Raw genomic sequence first — 18,829 nt, 5'->3', positions numbered from 1 at the left:
AAAACAATATAACTGAAGCATAAGAGCCTAAATTAAAAGCTTACTTTTTCTGAAACTTTGTCTACTAAGTCACAATACTAAAAATTACTCAGGAAAAAAGTGATTAAAGGCTCTCTATGGTTGGTAAACAATGTACTTATATGTTGCATTTAGTGGAGAAATGACTTTTTGTGGTCATTGTTGATTTTTTTTTTGGGGGGGTACTGGGGTTTGAACCCAGGGGTACTTTACCACTGAGCTACATCCCCAGCCATTTTTATTTTTAAAATTGAAATTGCTAAATTGCTTAGGGCTTCACTAGATTTCTAGGGCTGGCCTTGAACTTGTGATCCTCCTACCTCAGCCTTCTGAGTCCCTGAGATCACAAGCATGCATCACCATGCCCAGTGCGAGAAGTTTTTAAGGAAAAAGATTTGTAGCCAGGCATGGTGGCACATACCTATAATCCTGGTGACTCAGTATCTGCAGCAGGAGGATCCCAAGTTCAAGGCCCTATCTGAAAATAAAAAATAAAAAGGGCAGGATGTAGCTCAATGTTAAAGGGCCCCTGGGTTCAATTCTTAGTTACTGCAAAGAAGAAAAAGGATTGCTTCAGCTTCTATTCTCTTTAATTCTGTTATATTACCATTTCTTTTCTTTCTCTCTCTCTCTCTTTTTTTTTTTTTTGGTATGGGGATTGAACCCAGGGGCACTTAACCACTGAGCCACATCCCCAGTCCTTTTGTGTATTTTATTTAGAGAAAGGGTTTCACTGAATTAGTTAGGGCCTCACTAAGTTGCTGAGGCTGGCTTTGAATGCATGAGCCTCCTGCCTGAGCCTCCCAAGCCTCTGGAGTGGCAGGCATGCAGCACTGCACCCAGTCACATTACCATTTCTTACTATAAATTTTAAGGATGCCAAATATCTTATCACAAGAATAAGACCATATAAATTAAAATAAGAAACCAAGTTCTTAAGTCCACCTCATATTTTTTAATGTACCCTACCAACACTGGTAGACCAATCACAGCAACCCCTTTGCTTTCTTGCTCTCACCTCCACCTGTACTTAACTGGGTTCAGGCCAAGAAAATGGCAAAGTTAGAAAGTAAACATATGAATCTTTATGTATTTAAATATATGTCTGAATGCCCTACCAAGTGTATTCGTGAACCCAATATACATTATATTACTTTGGTGGTTTTTAGAATTAGTCTTGCTTTGAACCCTGCTTGACCTCAGCAACCCACTGCCAGGAACAATAGTCCTTGTTGCATGCTACAATGATCTCAGGAATTGGGTTGTTTTTGTTGGGCTCCTTGTGCCTGTACCCTGACAATGATTCATTAGTTACTAGCAAGTTATTACTTGTCTGGGTTCTATAATAGCTAGACTTCTGATTGCCCATTTTTAACCAGGTTGTGCATTTTATTTAAGACTTTGACTCACTGCATGTCAAAGTCTCATCCTTTCTCACTTGGAACTTGTCTCAGATGTGTATCAAATAATAAAATCCTGAATTTACACCATATCTAATTCCATGTTTCCTCTGACATAGCAGAGTTGCCTGTATTCATCATTCTGGGATTCCTAGGCCCCCAGTTTTGTTCCTAAATGTATAGCTTAATAAGGTGAGTAGTTAAGAAAAGGTAATGCCATAGAAATAAATCAAAATGGCAAGAAATAATAAATACCTTTCTATAAAACACTGAATGGGAATGGCCTCAACTTTCCAATTAAAAGACATAGACTGGTAGATTGAATTTAAAAGTCTTAACTATATGTTTCCTGCAAGAAACTCACCCTACAGGTAAAGACATCTACAAGTTAGAAGTGAAAGGATGGAAAATGATATTCCATGCAAATGAAGTGCAAAAGCAAGCAAGAGTAGATACCCTCATATCCAACAAAGTAGACTTTAAACCAAAACTAATCAGAAGAGACAAGAGGGTCACTACATATTGGTAAAGGGAATAATCCAACAAGAAAATTACATAAACCAAACATTTCTCTACTGAAAGGCTCAGATAGATCCCAACACAATAATACTAGGTGATTTCTTTAACCAATAGATAGGTCATAAAATCAGCAAAGACACTTCAGACCTAAAAAACACTATAAATCAAATGAACTTACCAGAAATCTATAGGATAGTTCATCTATCAACAAATGAATACTTTCTCCTCAGCTGCTCATAGAACTTTCTCCACAACAGACTGTATTTTAGGCCACAAAGTAAATCTTAACAAATATAAAAAAATTTTTTTGATATAATTTCTTGCATCATATCAGATCATAATGGAACAAAACTAGAAATCAACAGCAAGGAAACACATAAACACATGGATTCTGAACAATGTACCTTTTTGTACCCATAGCTTTATTGAGTAAAATTGAAGTACAATAAAATGAACATATTTGAAGTATGCAATTTGATCAGTTTTGACATGTATGTAACCGATACAATCAATATAAAAGCATTTTTATTACCTTTTTAAAAATTTGAAATCATGCAGACTGTATTTCCTGCATGATTTATTATATTAGAAATCAATCACTTTAAGATAAATAGAACCACAACTCTACATGTCAACTATTTCAAAATTAAATGATCACTTATAAATATCTCAGAGGTCAAGGAAGAAAGCACAAAAAAAGTTAATTAAAAGTGCTTTGAGATTCAAAGCAATTACAATTAAAATCCCAATGACATTCCTCATAGAAATAGAGAAAGCAATCATGAAATTCATTTGGAAGAATAAGAGACCCAGAATAGCCAAAGCAACCCTGAGCAGGAAGAGTGAAGTAGGAGGTATCACAGTATCAGACCTTAAACTATATCACAGAGCAATAGTAACAAGGCATGGTATTGGCATCAAAATAGACAGGTAGACCCGTGGTACAGAATAGAAGACACAGAGACAAACCCACATAAATACAGTTATCTCACACTAGACAAAAGTGCCAAAAACAGGGGCTGGGGAGATAGCTCAGTCGGTAGAGTGCTTGCATTGCAAGCACAAGGCCCTGGGTTCGATCCCCAGCACCCCCCTCCCAAAAAAAGTGCCAAAAACATACAATGGAGAAAAAATAGCCTCTTCAACGAATGGTGCTGGCAAAACTGGAAATCCATATGTAGTAAAATGAAATTAAACCCTTATGTCTCACCCTGCACAAAACTCAACTCAAAATGGATCAAGGACCTAGGAATTAGACCAGACACCCTGCACCAAATAGAAGAAAAAGCAGTCCCAAATCTTCATTATGTTGGCTTAGGACCACACTTCCTTAATAAGACTTCCAGAGCATGAGAAATGAAAGCAAGAATCAATAAATGGGATGGATTCAAACTAAAAAGCTTTTCCTTAGCAAAGGAAATAATCAATAATGTGAAAAGAGACCCTACAGAGTGGGAGAAAATCTTTTCCACATGCACTTCAGATAGAGCATTAATCTCCAAAATTTATAAAGAACTTAAAAAACTTTACACCAAAAATACAAAGAACCCAATCAATAAATGGGCTAAGAAACTGAACAGACACTTCACAGAAAAAGATATACAGGGGATCAAATATATGAAAAAGTGTTCATCATCTCTAGTAATTAAAGAAATGCAAATCAAAACCACCCCAAGATTTCATCTCATTCCAATTAGAATGGCTATTATCAAGAACACAAGCAAGGGGCTGTGGGGGAGATAGCTCAGTTGGTAGAGTGCTTGCCTCGTAAGCACAAGGCCCTGGGTTCAATCCCCAGCACCGAAAAAAAAAAAAAAAAAAAGAACACAAGCAATAATAACTGTTGGCATGGTTTTGGGGGAAAAGGCACATTCATATATCACTGGTGGATGCAAATTGGTGCAGTCACCTCTGGAAAGCAGTATGGAGATTCCTCAGAAAACTTGGAATGGACCCACCAGTTATCAGTAACAGTAACAGTAACATAGCCACATAACATTTATAGCAGCTCAATTCACGATAGCTAGATTGTGGAACCAACCTAGATACCCTTCAACAGATGAATGGATAAAGGAACTGTGGTATATATACACAAAGGAATATTATTCAGCTGCAAAGAAGAATAAAATTATGGCATTTGCAGGTAAATGGATGGAGTTGGAGAATATCATGCTAAGTGAGAAAAGCCAATCCCAAAAAACCAAACGCCAAATGTTTCCACTGTAAGTAGATGATGATACATAAGGTGGGGAGGAAAAGGGGGGGTAAGAGAAGAATGAAGGAACTTTGGATTATGTAGAGGGAAATGGGGGGGTAGGAAGTGGGGGAAGGAAAGATAGCGGAATGGGACAGACATCATTACCCTATGTACATGTATAATTACACAAATGTTGTGCATCTACATCATGTACAACCATAGAAATGAAATAATGAAATGTGCCCCATTTTTGTACAATGAACCAAAATGCAGTCTATAAAAATTAAAATTAAAATTAAAAAAACTTGTGCACAGTAAAGCAAAATAAAAAATGCTTTGAACTTAGTGATAATAAAAGCTTAAAACATGAAACAGTACTCAGATGAACATATATAACTTAAAGTACTTGTATCAGAAGGAAGTTAGAATAACGATCAAATTATTTTCAAATTACGTAGTAGGAAGGAAAAAATAAGAGTAGGAGCAGAAATATATGAAATAGAGAAGAAATAATACAGCTAAATTTTGATAAAAATCAAACAAGTCTAATCAAGAAAAAAGCAAGAACATAAAACTTAGTATCAATGGAAAGGGAGCTATCATAATAACCCAACAGATGCTAAACATATATTAAGGTAATATTACAATTGTATGCCAACATATGTGATAGTTTATATAACATGGTCTGTATTAGAGAAGGATCCATGTGCTGCTGAGAAGGAAGTGCATTCAGTCATTAATGGATGAAATATTCTATATATATCTATTAAGTCTAAATTATCAATTGTATTTTATACTTCTATAGCTTCTTTAGTTTCGTTTGAAGGATCTATCCAGTGGTGACAGAGGTATGTTTAAGTTACCCAGTATTATTGTGATGTGGTCTATTTGATTCTTGGAATTGAGAAGGGTTTGTTTGATGTACATAGATGCTCCATTGTTTGGGGCATAAATATTTAAAATTGTTATGTCTTCTTGACGTATAATTCCCTTAAGCAGAATGAAATGTCCTTCTTTGTCTCTTCTGATTAAATTTGGTTTGATGTTCACTTTATCTGCTATGAATATGAAACCCAGGCTTGTTTACGAGATCCATGTGAATGGTATGTTTTTTCCCATCCTTTCATCTTCAGTCTGTGGATGTCTTTGCCTGTGAGGTGAGTCTCTTGGAGACAGCATATTGTTGGGTCTTGTTTTTTAATCCAATCTTCTAGTCTATGTCTTTTGATTGATGAGTTCAGGCCATTAATGTTCAAGGTTATTAATGAGATATGATTTTTGTTCCTGGTTATTTTGGTTTATTTCTAGTTTTTAATTTGAGTTAGTTTCTCCTTTGATTGACTATTCCTTTAGTGAAGTTCCTCCCTTCACTGGTTTTCACTTTTTTTTTTTTTTTTTTTTTTTCATTTCATCTTCATGGAATATTTTGTTAAGAATTTTCCGGGGCTGGAGATGTAGCTCAGTTGGTAGAGTGCTTGCCTCGAATGCACAAGGCCCTGGGTTCAATCCCCAGCACTGCAAAAAAAATAAAAAATTCTGAAGTGCAAGCTTTCTGGTGGCAAATTCTTTTAATTTTTATCATGGAGGTTTTATTTCATCTTCAAGTCTGAAGCTCAATTTTGCTGGACATAGGATTCCTGGCAGGCATCCATTTTCTTTCAGGGCTTGGTATATGTTATTCCAGGACCTCGTAGCTTTGAGGGTCTGGGTTGAGAAATCAGCAGAGATCCAAATTGGTTTCCCCCTATATGTAATCTGATATTTTTCTCTCACAGTCTTTAAAGTTCTATCCTCATTCTGTGTGCTGGCATTTTCATTATAATGTGCTTTGATGTGGATCTGTTGTAATTTTGCATATTTGGGGTCCTGTAAGCCTCTTGTATTTGATTTTCCATTTCATTTTTTAGGTTTGGGAATTTTTCTGATATTATTTCATTGAAAAGTTTGTGCATTCCTTTGGTTTATATCTCCACACCATCATATATCCTGATAAATCTTACATTTGGTCTTTTCATGTTATCCCATAATTCTTGGAAGTTCTGTTCATGGTTCTTAACATCTCTCTGTGGTGAACTCTATTTTCAAGAATATATATTTTATCTTCATTGCCTGAGGTTCTGTTTTCCAAGTGGTCTAGTCTGCTGGTGATGCTTTCTACTGAATTTTTAATTTGGTTTACTGGTTCCTTCATTTCAAGGATTTCTGTTTGGTGTTTTCTCAGAATCTCTATCACTTTATTGAACTAATCTTTTGCTACCTGTATTTGCCCTCTTATATCATCCTTTACTTTGCAAATCAGCTTAACTATGTGAATTCTAAACTTTTCCTCTGACATTTCTCCCATTGTGGTATCGATAGATTGTGTTATTGGAGTATCTTGGTTTGCTTGGGGTGATTTGTTCCCTTGCTTTTTCATGTTGTTGTGTGTCTACCCATCCAGCAGTATGGATCTGAGGCAGTAGAGTTTCTACTCTGTGGACTTATAGTGTCCCTGAAGGTTTTTAGTACCTCACTGTTTAGGGGAAAACAAACAATAATAACAACCAATGCAAACGATTTATAGCATTAAACCAAATACTTCCTACCATGAAGTCTATAGTGTTAATTATCACAATAAACAGAAATAATATGATCAGGGTTGGAGCTGTGGCTCAGTGGTAGAGCACTTGTCTAGCATGTGTGAGGCATTGGGTTCAATACTCAGCATCACATAAAAATAAATAAAGGTTTTGTGTCCATCTACAAGTACTTAAAAAAAATTAAAAAAAAAAAAACCAATATGATCAGTTAGTGCCTATAATGAAAACAGCAAGTTTGTGAAAGGGTTTACATTTTCAAACGGTGGACAGGTAGAAAACAGAAGTGATATAGGATATGATGATTAGGTGGGAGAAGGAGAGAAGACAGAAGTAAAAGATTAAAGGAAGAGTGAAAGAGAGCAATATATATTGGCTGTTAGAAGAAAAGAGAAAATCAAGGGAAACAGGTAGGAGAAAAAATATATATGAAGTAAAAATTTTTCTAAATTAAAAATAGGACTGGGGATATAGCTCAGTTAGTAGAGTACTTGCCTCGCAAGCACAAGGCCCTGGGTTCAATCCCCAGCACCACACACACACACACACACACACACACACCAAAAAAAAAAAAAAAAAACTTAAAAATTAAAATATAAGAATACAAAACAAAACTAAAACACACTAGTCAAACATCCTACTTCACAAAAAATTAATCCATGTAAAATAACTGGCCTCAAAAATGATAGAGATGAGAAGAAGAAGAAGAAAAAGGAAACTGTATAAATGTCCATGTACCATTAAGGTCACAATTAAACTGTGAAAAAGAATTAGGAAAAAAGAAAAAAAGAAAAAAAATCATGATGAAAAGTTAAAGAATTCTTTCTTGGAGTTCAAAATATTCTGTTTCTCTTCTCAGCAGTTTTAGGTGGGTTCTTCTGGAGTGTGATGATCCACCCTCTGGCCTGCTGGAGTGAGAAAGGCAATCCCACAGGCGAATTCCTGGAGGCAGGATTTAGGAATAGGCAGGCTCCAGGCTCTTCAATGAATACTAATTGGTCTGGAGATTTTAAATCAGCACACCTCCAGTGTCCAGTGCTTGCTGGTCCACCTTGAAGGGATCTCCTCTGTGTTCCACTCCTGTGGTGGGGGACCCAATTCTTTGTCCCCTGTCACCTGCAGACCCCATATTTCCTGGTTTCCAGTTCAGTCTCCAAACAATTTCTCTCGCCCTTCCGAGTTCCTGGCCAGATGCATCTCCCCCAGCTGGTCCTGCAAGCAATTGGATTGGAAGGGGGATGGGTAGAGCTGGGCGGGTTTCCACAACCAGTTGTCTCCTGTTTAAACCTCTCTCCACGTTTGATTTTCTTCTGGTCAAGTAAGCACACTCTATGTTGGGCAGCATGTGTTTACTGGGACTATATTTCAGGTCAAAGTCAGGTTTGCCAGTAATCAGTTTCCTCAGTTGCCTCCCCCATGCCAAAGCTGAAAAATGGTTACTTCCTTTGTCTTCCACAAGCTGCCTGGAGAGATGGTAGCTTCCCTCCCCACACATGGATATCATGCAGTGAGTCCTTCAGATTTGCTGGGCAATGTCCTTGGTCTCTAAACACTCCGTACTTAGACACAACTTGGGTCTCCCAAAAATCCAGGTCCCTTTAATTTCCCTTATCACTCTATTATGCTCAAGGAGGAACCTCTCTGGCTGATACTTCTGGCCTGCTGTGGCAGCTGCTATGCTGCTGAAGATTTTTTCCTTATTTTATTATATCTAACCTACCATGTCCCTAGACTACTTTGAAGGTCCAGTTTTTGGTTCCAGTAAAATCCACCCCCCTTTTCTTGTTCACCCACCTTGAGGAGAGGCTCCCTGTCTGCTTTCTTGGTTTCATACTGAAGCCAGAATTAAGGACAGGTAGTTAGTGTAGAAATAGGAAATCGGGTCAATTCGAGGAAACGAAGCCATGAAGCCATCTGCCTTTGGAAGTTGGAGACTGCCCCTGGAAGAATGGAATGTCAAGGAGCTCCAGAGCCCATTGATTACCAAATTTACCTGCCTTGATCAAAGACTGCAAGCATGGAGCTGCTAATTAATGCCCCCTGGGCCCTTGCCTGCCTGAGTCACCCTGGCCCTCCCCCTGCCCATGGCTTCTCACTTAATGCAAAACCAGGCCTAGTCACATAGGCAGAAAGGAAGGAAAGATAAGGGGGGAGAAAACTGGAGAACAAAAGAGACTTTAACCTATAAAAGATGTAGGGTGCGCTCACTTCTTGGGACTTTTAGAACATCAGCCATGGCCCCCTTCTCCCTTCCGGGAGAAGTCTGTATTATTCCCTTTAAATAAACCTGCTTAATATGCTTGCCTTGGCGTGCTTCTCTAGTGTTCAATCTTCAACATTAGAAGGAGCAGAACTCGTCACCGGTAACCGGCGGTATCAATACCACAGAGCAGCCAGGAATGCAACCTCCTCTATTCTGCCATTTTGGATCCCTCTCCCTGAACAATGCACTTTTGAGTGATGAATGGGTCATAGAAGAAATCAAGGGAGAAATTTTTAAAATTTTAGAAGCACATGAGAATAGAGATACAACATATCAGACTCTCTGGGACACTATGAAAAAGAAAGTTTATAGCTATGAGTTGCTACATTAAAAATCAGAAAGATACCAAATAAGCAACCTAATGATGCAGCTCAAGGCCCTAGAAAAACATGAATGAACCAATTCTAAAACAAGTAGAAGGAAGGAAATAATTAAGAGCCAAAATGAAAGAAATAGAGAATTTAAAAATATATATAAAGGATCAATGTATCAAAGAGTTATATTGAGAAATGCTTAGCCAAATTAACCAAAAGAGAGGGAAGATCTAAATTAATAAAATTAGAGATGAAAAGGGAGATATCTCCATAGACATCACTGAAATCCAGAGATTCACTGGGAATTTTTTGAAAACTTATATTCTGATAAATTAGAAAATCTTAAAGAAATGAGTAAATTTCTAGATACATATGGACTACCAAAACTCAACCAAGAGGTCTAAAAAAACCAATAACAATAAGATTGAAAATCCTTACAACAAAGAAAAGCCCAGGACCAGATGAATTCTAAGCTGAATTCAACTAGATCTTTAAAGAAGAATTAATCCCAATGCTCCTTAAATTATTCCATGAAAGAAAAAGAGGTGAAATACTTCTAATTCATTCTATGATGCGAATATCACCCTGATACCAAAATCAATAAGGACACATCAAGGAAAGAAAATTACAGACCAATATCCTTGATGAACATAAATGTAAAGATCTCTAATAATAAAATTTTAGCAAATCATATTCAATAATACATCAAGACTATACATCATGATCAAGTTGCTTTCATTCCAGGCATGCAAGGATGATTCAACATACATAAATCAATAAATGCAATTTGCCACATAAATAGAATCAAGGGCAAAAATTAAATGATCATTTCAATAGATGCAGAAAAAGCTTTTGACAAAATTCAGCATCCATTCATGACACAAACAATGAAGAAACTAGAGATAGAAGGAACTTACCTCAACATCCTAAAGCCTGTGTATGACAAATCCATAGCAAACATCACACTGAATGGGAAAGAAAAGGATATTCATTCTCACTACCCCATTCAATATAGTATTTTGAAATTTTATCCAGAGCAATTAGGCAAGAGAAGGAAATAAAAGGGAGACAAATAGGAAAGGAAGAAGTCAAATTATTACTCTTTGCAGATATTATGATCCTATACTTAAAAGATCCAAAAAGTTCCACCATAAGACTGCTAGAGCTAATAAACAAATTCAGGAAAGGAATAAGATATGAAAATCAATATATTTTCTATATATAAATAATTAATCTGCAAAAAAGTAGGAAAACAACTCCATTTACATAGTTTCAAAAATAAATAAAATACTGAGGAATAAATCTACCCAAGAAGGTGAAAGACCCCTACAATGAAAATCATAGAACACTGAAAAAGACACTAGAGAATGCAAAGACCTACCATGTTCATGGATTTGCAGAATCAATATTGTTAAACTTCCTCAGTAGCATTCTTAAAGCTCAGGAAATAATGCCAAGAATGGGATAACATTAAATTTAAAAGCTTCTACTCAGCAATGGCAACAAGTTAGAGCCTGAACAGAGAACCTACAGAACAATTAAAAATCTCTGCTAGCAATTCTTCTATCAGGATTAATACCAGAATATATAAAAAACTCAAAAAACTTAACCCCAAATGAAACAAATAACCCAATCAACAAATGGGCAAACTAAACAAACATTTCTATTGGTCAAGAGACACATGAAAAAAAAAGTTCTATATCTTTAGCAATCAGGGAAATGCAAATCAAAATTACACTGAGATTTCATCTTACTCCAGTTAGAATGGCAATCATCAAGAATACAAATAGTAACAAACACTGGCAAGGAAAAAGGAACTCTTATACACTATTGGTAGGATTGCAAATTAATGTAACATTATGGAAGTCAACATGGAGATTCCTCAAAAGACTAGAAAGGGAACTACCATATGACTCTACCACTCCTTGATATTTATCCAAAAGAATGAGAGTCAGCATACAATAACAATACATGCATATCCAATGTTTACAGCAGTGCAATTCACAAATTATGGAACCAGCCAAGGTGTCTGTCAACAGATAAAGAGTGTGGTATATATACACAATGAAGTTTTATTTAGTTATAAAAAAATTATGTAATTTGCAGGAAAATAGATAAATCTTGAGAGGATTATGTTAAGCAAAATAAGACAGAATCAGAAAGTCAAGGGTCATATGTTTTCTTTCATATGTGGAAGCTAGAGGGAGAGGGGAAAAAAGGGGGGATCTCATGAAAATAGAAGGGAGACCCATAGAAGAAGGGGATGGGGGAAGGAAGGAAGGGAGGAAAAAGGGAGGTTCTGGGGAATTCAAAGGATCAAATTATGTCATGGGCAGGTATGAATACTCACAATGAATCCCACTATTATGTATAATTTTAATGCACCAATACATTTTTAAATTAATTATTTTTTAAAAGAACCCACGGAGGGCTTAGGTTGTAGCTCAGTGGTAGAGGGCTCACCTACCACACGTGAGGCACTGGGTTCAATCCTCAGCATCACATAAAAATAAAATAAAGATCGGAGGCTGGGGTTGTGGCTCATTGGTAGAGCACTTGCCTCACATGTGTGAAGCACTGGGTGCGAGTCTCAGCACCACATATAAATAAAAAAAAAAAATAAAGGTCCATCAACATCTTTAAAAAAAAGAATTTAAATAAATAAAATAAAATAAAAGTATTATGTCCACCTACAACTAAAGAATATATTTTTTACAAAAACATGATAATGGGAAGATAACGCCCATGAAGCCAAGGTAGTTACATAAATTAAAAAAAAAAAAAAAAAAAAAAAAAGACCAGGAAGGCACACCTAAATTCCAATAAATGAGACACTGCAAGGCCCTGGGTTCAATCCCCAGTACTGCAAAAAAAAAAAAAACCAAAAATAAAGTAGGGGCTGGGGAGATAGCTCAGTTGGTAGAGTGCTTGCCTTGTAAGCACAAGGCCCTGGGTTCAATTCCCCAGCACCCAAAAAAAAAAAAAAAAAAAAAAATGAGACACTGGACAAATCCCATAACCGCTATGAGCTTTGGTTTCCTGCTCTTCAACTGGAGATGAATGAAATGATTAGATTAAGTGGTTCCTCTATGTAAGGATAAAAAAATTTACCCACATGTATCTTTTCAATTCACAAGTACCAGGGACCCACTAAACTTTCAGATATTAAAAAGGGGTTACCTTAAACATAGAAGTTGAGAATTTCCAGACTCTCCATTATGCATTCTTGATAGGTATGAACAGGTTTACACCTGAAGTGGTGGCCTAAGTAGGGCTCCAAGAAATCATGATCATATGAATACCATCATTTTTTAAGTAAGTACCATAAAAAAGGTAGGAAATTCTCTTCTAGATGATCACCAGGGTCTCTTAAAGATCTATGATTTCCTGGTTCTAATAAACTAGACTTTTATGCACTGGTATACTCACAGGGGCAAGCTCCTGGAGATATTTTTCATAAGGAAGATAGTCCTGGAATGCTGCTTGGAAACACTCATGTCCTGTGAAGGGTTTCAAAAGTTGCAGTCTGTATACTTAAAACATACCAAGATTACTATCCAACACTGGAGTCACCCATGAAGATTCTACTGAAAGATCCTTAAGGAGCAAAGATGGTAATTTCTATAATTTTGCATGTTTTACAATGCTTCATTCAGCAATCTTGGAAAAATGCTTTGCATGGATAAATGGGTCACAAAGAAACTGAAGGAAGTTTAAGACAAATAATCCGACCAAAAATAGGGTTATAAATTCTGAAAACTCCTTAGTTACTAGCTCAGAAAAGGCTTATACAATGAAATGGGCCTTGGATTTGTCTTAAATGGCAAGTGAAAGCAACAAGATTTAAGAAGGGTGACTGTCAAGCAAAATAAAAATTGAGAAGCCAAGGAAGTGGAGAAGAAAACACATACCCCATCAAAGAATTGGGTTAATGAAGACAGGCAGCCTAGTTCACACATAAAACATAAACTTGAATATGATACTCTATTGTAGTCTAATTCTGATCAATGGAATAAAAACAGAAAAAAAGTGCTTTAGAAAAAATAAGCTCATCAATTAATAACAGGACAAATTTTACTGAAGTATTCAATTAAGAAAGATCCTAAAATTAATGGTTGGAAATTCAAGAAACCTCTATAAGTACACGCAAAATTTTGAATATGTATATTCTTAGGACAAGCAAATTCATTACTTTCTTCAGATTCTAAATGAGATCAATGATCCCAAACTGGTTAAGCACCTACAGAATTTTAAAATATATATATATCAAATATTTTGAATACTCATTTGTCAGGAATTTTTAAAGATAGTTTCTTAAGTAAAAAATGTTACCCCAGAAAAGGCACTACTTCTATTCTTAGCTATTTTTCTAGGGCTTTGTATAATTTGTAGTACTTAGGGCAAAACATGGATATATAAAATTATAATAAATGAAAAAAGAAAAGTTTGGATTTGACAAATAAAACTCCAACCTTATCATATTGCATACTGAGAAATAGGGTGTTTCATACAACCAACACCTAAGACACAGTACATCCATTTAAAGTCAATAATCTAATCTGAGCAAAATATTCTCCACATGCTACCCATGAAAGACTAATAAACCAAACTGATGGTACAATATTGCCCTCTACTGGATTTAACTAGTAAGAATTAAGTCCCTAAATCATTTAAGGACTTAATGGAATGCTCTTTTCCCACAAATGTGAATTCAGCCTAATATCAGCATAAGTCTGGGACATTCATTCTATAGTAATTTTTGTGTTGCTCTATGGTGTAGAAGTTTAGAGAAATCAACCATGAATACATAAGGTAACAAAAATAATACATTTTTTTTTCTTAAAACTACATAGGATTTTGGAGTTCCAAAGAACTTCCTTCTGTATATCTCTGCAGAATAGTTGCCCAGCCTTGGTTTCGTCATCTTGTTAGAAAATTTACCATCTCTGAAAACAGTCTAACCTGTTCTGGATAATTCCTTATAGACAAAAATCATTTCCCTCCTGACTCTATCCCAGTAACAATGTAATCCCTCTTTCATAAGGAAGTCCCTTCAAAAACTTAAGGAAAGCAAATTCATTCCACTGAATCATTTATTCTCCAAATAAAACAATTCAGTTCTTTGAACAGTGGCTCCTGTGACCTTTCAGATCTTTCTACCACAATGAATACACTAAATTCTCTAAGTGTGTGTGTGTGTGTGTGTGTGTGTGTGTGTGTATGTGTGTGTTTTGTTTTGTTTTTTACGGTGCTAGAGATAGAATCCAGGGTCTCACGCCTGTTACCCAAGCGCTCTACTACTGAACTATATCCCTAGCCCTGTGTATTTTTCTTTTGCTGCTGTAACAAATTTAGGAATTTAAAACAACACAGATTTATTTTCTTATAATTCTTTAGGTCACATGTCCAACATAGGTCTTATTAGGCTAAAATCAAGATGTCAGAAGGGTTAAGCTCCTTTGTGGATACTTGAGGGGTAAACCAGTTTCCTTGCCTTATCTAGTTTCAAGAGGCTGCCACACTCTCAAGGCCTTCTTCCACAATCTTTAAAAGGAGCAATGTTGACTGGGGTTGTAGCTCAATGGTAGAGCGCTTGCCTTGCACTGGGTTCAATCCTCAGCACCACATTAAAAAAAAAAAGTAAATAAAGTATTGCATCCATCTACAACTAAAAGTGTTTTTAAAAGAAAAAAGAAGCAATGTGGCATCCCTCTGACCATTCTTTTGTGGTACTGGGGTTGAACCCAGAGGCATTTCACCACTGAGCTACATCCCCAGTCCTTTTTATTTTGAGATAGGGTCTCACTAAGTTGCTGAGGCTGCCCTCGAACTTATAATCCTTTTGCCTCAGTCTCCCAACTTGCTAGGAATACAGGCAAACACCACCATACCCAGCTCTGGCCATTCTTTATAATCACATCTCCCTCTGACTCTGATCTCAGTCAGGAAAGGTACATTAAGTTCTTATCATTAGGTTGAGCCCAACTGAATAATCCAAAATAATCTTACCATTTTTAGAGTCCCTAACCTTAACTGCATATGCAAAATCCCTGCGTGTGTATAAGGAAATACATTCACAAGTTCTGAAGATTAGGACATAAACTATACAGAATGCCTTCCCATTTGTCTTTGCTCCTTCTACAGCAGAAAGTTCCATTAGAACGTGGTACTCCAAGAATGACTGACACTAAGTAAAAGATGATGTTACCTTCCTCATCACAGAAACTATGCTTCTAATATCTGGACAAGGTCCAAAGAGGTTATCTACATCATATCCTTAATTTTTATTGTCTAATAATCTAATTGTCTTATTAACTAATTCTTAACTAAAATCTCTGAGCCTTCTCTTTAAAAACAGATTCTAAGCAACTTCTGCTTCCTTCTCTATTTGACAGTTGTTTTTAAAATCCAAGTACAAGAACTTATGTCTATTTCTGTTAAATTTCATCATTAGGCTTTTCCCTGTTCAGAAGATCTCTGGGAATCTTAATTCTAACAATCTATCTACTATACTCTCAACTGTGTCATATATACCAATAGTAAGAGTTCTCACTGCATCATCGATAGAAATTATGAACAGAGTATGAAAAGAGTCCTGTAGCACATCAGCAATCTCCCTGAAGTTAAGTGATTCTTGAATTTCACGAATCATCAAGGAGCTTCTATGCCCTACCTTTATAGATTATGATTTAGGAGATCTGAGACAAGGTCCAGAAAGCCATTTTCATCACTTTCCCCCAAGTGAGTTTCATGTGGCTTATCTGCAAGTCACATTTAGGGAGATGCTGTCAAGTTTGGTACTAGTCATTAATCAGCTCCTTTTGGTTGGGTATGGCCAGTCTGGCACAATCCAATTAATTGTTGTCAAGTCCTGCGCATGTTTCCTGCTACTTTCAGGAAGCTATCATGAGAAAAAAAAATCCTGGTTAAATAACTTGCTGAAATTGGGTTGTACTGATGCTACTATGTTTCCCTGCTCTACCAGTTTTGCCAGCTTGAAAAAGGAAGAAATGATGCAGGCATTATTTGCGTTTAGTGAGCCTGTTCTATGTTGGCAATCAATTCTTCCTTCTCTCACTGCTCACAATTTATTCCTTTAGTTCCTGATCTAGAATCCTGCCAGGGTTTCAGGGTCAAGTTCATCAATTGGCAGCCAACAGAACCAACTTTGTTCACCTTTGGAAAACTAGAACTGACCTTATCTGTCTCCAGTCATTTGGAAGATGTTATCTTTAAAATGTCCTGAAAGATCACAGATAGTCACAAGTTCTTTCTAAATCTTAGAATGTAATTCACCCAGGCCTGAATACTTGAGCCCATTTAGAAAAGTTTTACCATGTGGAGCTTTCATTCTCCCTTATCAATATCCATTATACTCTTTTCAATATTAAAAAAAAAATTCCTTAACAAACAGAAAAGTAGGATTTTTCAGAGTTCTACTTTCTCCATATCATCCAGCATCGGCACATCATCAGCTTCAGATCTATCTCCTTGTTCACCTTTTTCTTGTTCCAAACATAATTTTAAGTATCCCTCTTTCTTAGCAATTCTTGTAGTCTTCTACTCATTAGTGGCCTTAGTTTTCCAGTGGCTATTCTTATAAATCTAAGCCTTCTTACATTTGCATTAATTTGACTTCAACTTTCCAGGATTTCCTTTGAAATTTATCCTCAGTTTACAAAAAACTCGACTGTTGGATTTGGGTGGTTGGGGGGTTCATTGGGCTAGTCATACTATTTTGACATTTTCCAAAATGAAAAGTCAAATTAATGTATAAATATACAGTAAGAGGGCAAGATGCTTCATTTCTTTATTGGAATGTATTCTTTTCCCTAAAATTTGTTTACGTGGCTGGGATAATTTGGTTTGGATTAAAGTCTGAATTATATTTTCTCTGAATTTACTAATCCTTATAATTTACCTTCTAGCCCAAATTCCAATGCCAATTTTCTTTGCCTTTGCTTTGGACTATTTAAAATCCACCTATCAAAAGTCTACAAAACCTTCTAATTCTACCTGTTCCTCCCCTCCTTTCAGGAATACGTCTTTTTGTTGTTGTTTTTTTTTTAGTTTTGATGGACCTTTATTTTTCTTTACTTATATGTGGTGCTGAGAATCGAACCCAGCGCCTCACACATGCTAGATGAGTGCTCTACCACGGAGCCACAACCCCAGCCCAGGGATGCAAATTTTAAGATGTTAATTTTCCTTTAGGACAGTGGTTCTCAAAGTGTGGTCCTTATAACAGCAACACCAGTGAGTTTTTAAGAAATGCAAATTTCTGGGGCCCACCTGACCTACTGTACCAGAATCTCTCTGAGAGGTGGGGTTTGCAAAATTCCCATAATTCTTATTCATATTGAAGTTTGAGAACCATTACTCTAGGATAAGAAACTGTTCCAATCCAGAAGTTGTCAGATAATATGCCTTTAGTCAAATGTGATTTCCATCAAGTACCTAGATCCTAGAAGTTTCTTTTACTATTGTATCTATTAAATTTTGTGAGTCTTTTGTGCCTGTGTGACCAATTTATCACCTCTCCTCACTTTAGCCAAATGGCAAACAGCATACATCCACTCCTCCATCTATCCTTGTTTCTTTCTCATTTTAATCTCCTTTTGACAGTGTTCAGCACTAATTCACTCTCATCTTAGGTCTTAATGTAGGTATATAATTTCTTGCCACATCATATATTACATATTTCCTTCTAACAAATCTGGGTTAATAAAGACTTATCCTTCCACCATCACATTCAAATGGTTAGCTCAAACCCAGAAATTTACCATGACAGTCATAAGGTATTTGCTCTTCTCCCTTATAATTTCAACTTTATCATTTATATTTTATATGCCATTATAAACTTTGGAGACTCTAAGTATTAGGTCCAGCTACTTTCCACACTGTTGTATTCTGTGACCTCTAAATACTGCCTCTGTTTATTCTGCTTACCACGCCTTAATTGCTGTCTAATAGCGTTTCATCAATTAATTTGCTTATTTTTCTTCTCTTAAACTGTATTTAGTTTAAAGCTGTCCTGATCACACCAGCTTATTTCTAAGAAAACTCTTTCAGGAAATGTACTCCAAATCTCCCTCCATATTCTCTCAAACTCAGTGGAAAAATAATGATAATTACAAACGGTTGTCTTTTTTCCTAAACTTTTAAATTAATGTTTAAATGATGATGAATAAAAACTATGGCTTATAATCAGAAATGGGATTGTTAGAAGAGTTTTATATTTAAAAAATATTTTACTTGAGGTCACTCCTTTCCTTGGTCCTTCTGTAAGCAGAAATGTAATAAATACCACCATAATGATAACATATGTGATTTCAAATCAATGTATCAGTGATCATAATTTAGTTCTTAAAAATAGAAAAAATGAAATCATTCAAATTGACTCAATTGTATATTCCACACTGAATTATGAGCTAACCAACATCAATCAATTCCACGTATACTGATGTTTATTCTACACACAGACAAGCAAGTTCTAAGTAAAAATATTTAAAAGATCTAAGCTGAAAGCCACAATATAGAAT

At 36.0% G+C, this 18,829-nt stretch overlaps 1 protein-coding gene and 1 non-coding gene across 7 annotated transcripts in view; one reads left to right on the top strand and one right to left on the bottom strand.

The window, feature by feature from the left end:
* Positions 1-18,829, bottom strand: part of Pus10 (pseudouridine synthase 10) — an 88,565-nt gene that overhangs the window by 60,098 nt on the left and 9,638 nt on the right. The window contains exon 1 of one of the 6 annotated variants that reach the window (XM_047522282.1): positions 15,961-15,978. The exons of 4 other annotated variants lie outside the window; for them this stretch is intronic. The gene's annotated coding sequence lies outside the window, so the exon portion shown is untranslated. Of the gene's footprint in view, positions 1-10,204; positions 10,234-15,960; positions 15,979-18,829 lie in introns of those variants that run through there. One more of the 6 variants, XM_047522281.1, reaches the window with a different exon arrangement.
* Positions 5,582-5,655, top strand: Trnas-cga (transfer RNA serine (anticodon CGA)). Its single transcript has one exon. It is a non-coding gene; the product is annotated as a tRNA-Ser (tRNA).

This window comes from Sciurus carolinensis, chromosome 13 (genome assembly GCF_902686445.1).
Source record: "Sciurus carolinensis chromosome 13, mSciCar1.2, whole genome shotgun sequence".
Classification (NCBI taxonomy): Eukaryota; Metazoa; Chordata; class Mammalia; order Rodentia; family Sciuridae; genus Sciurus; species Sciurus carolinensis.
Note: the sequence above shows the minus strand (reverse complement) of the source record. Positions and strands in the feature narration are given on the sequence as shown.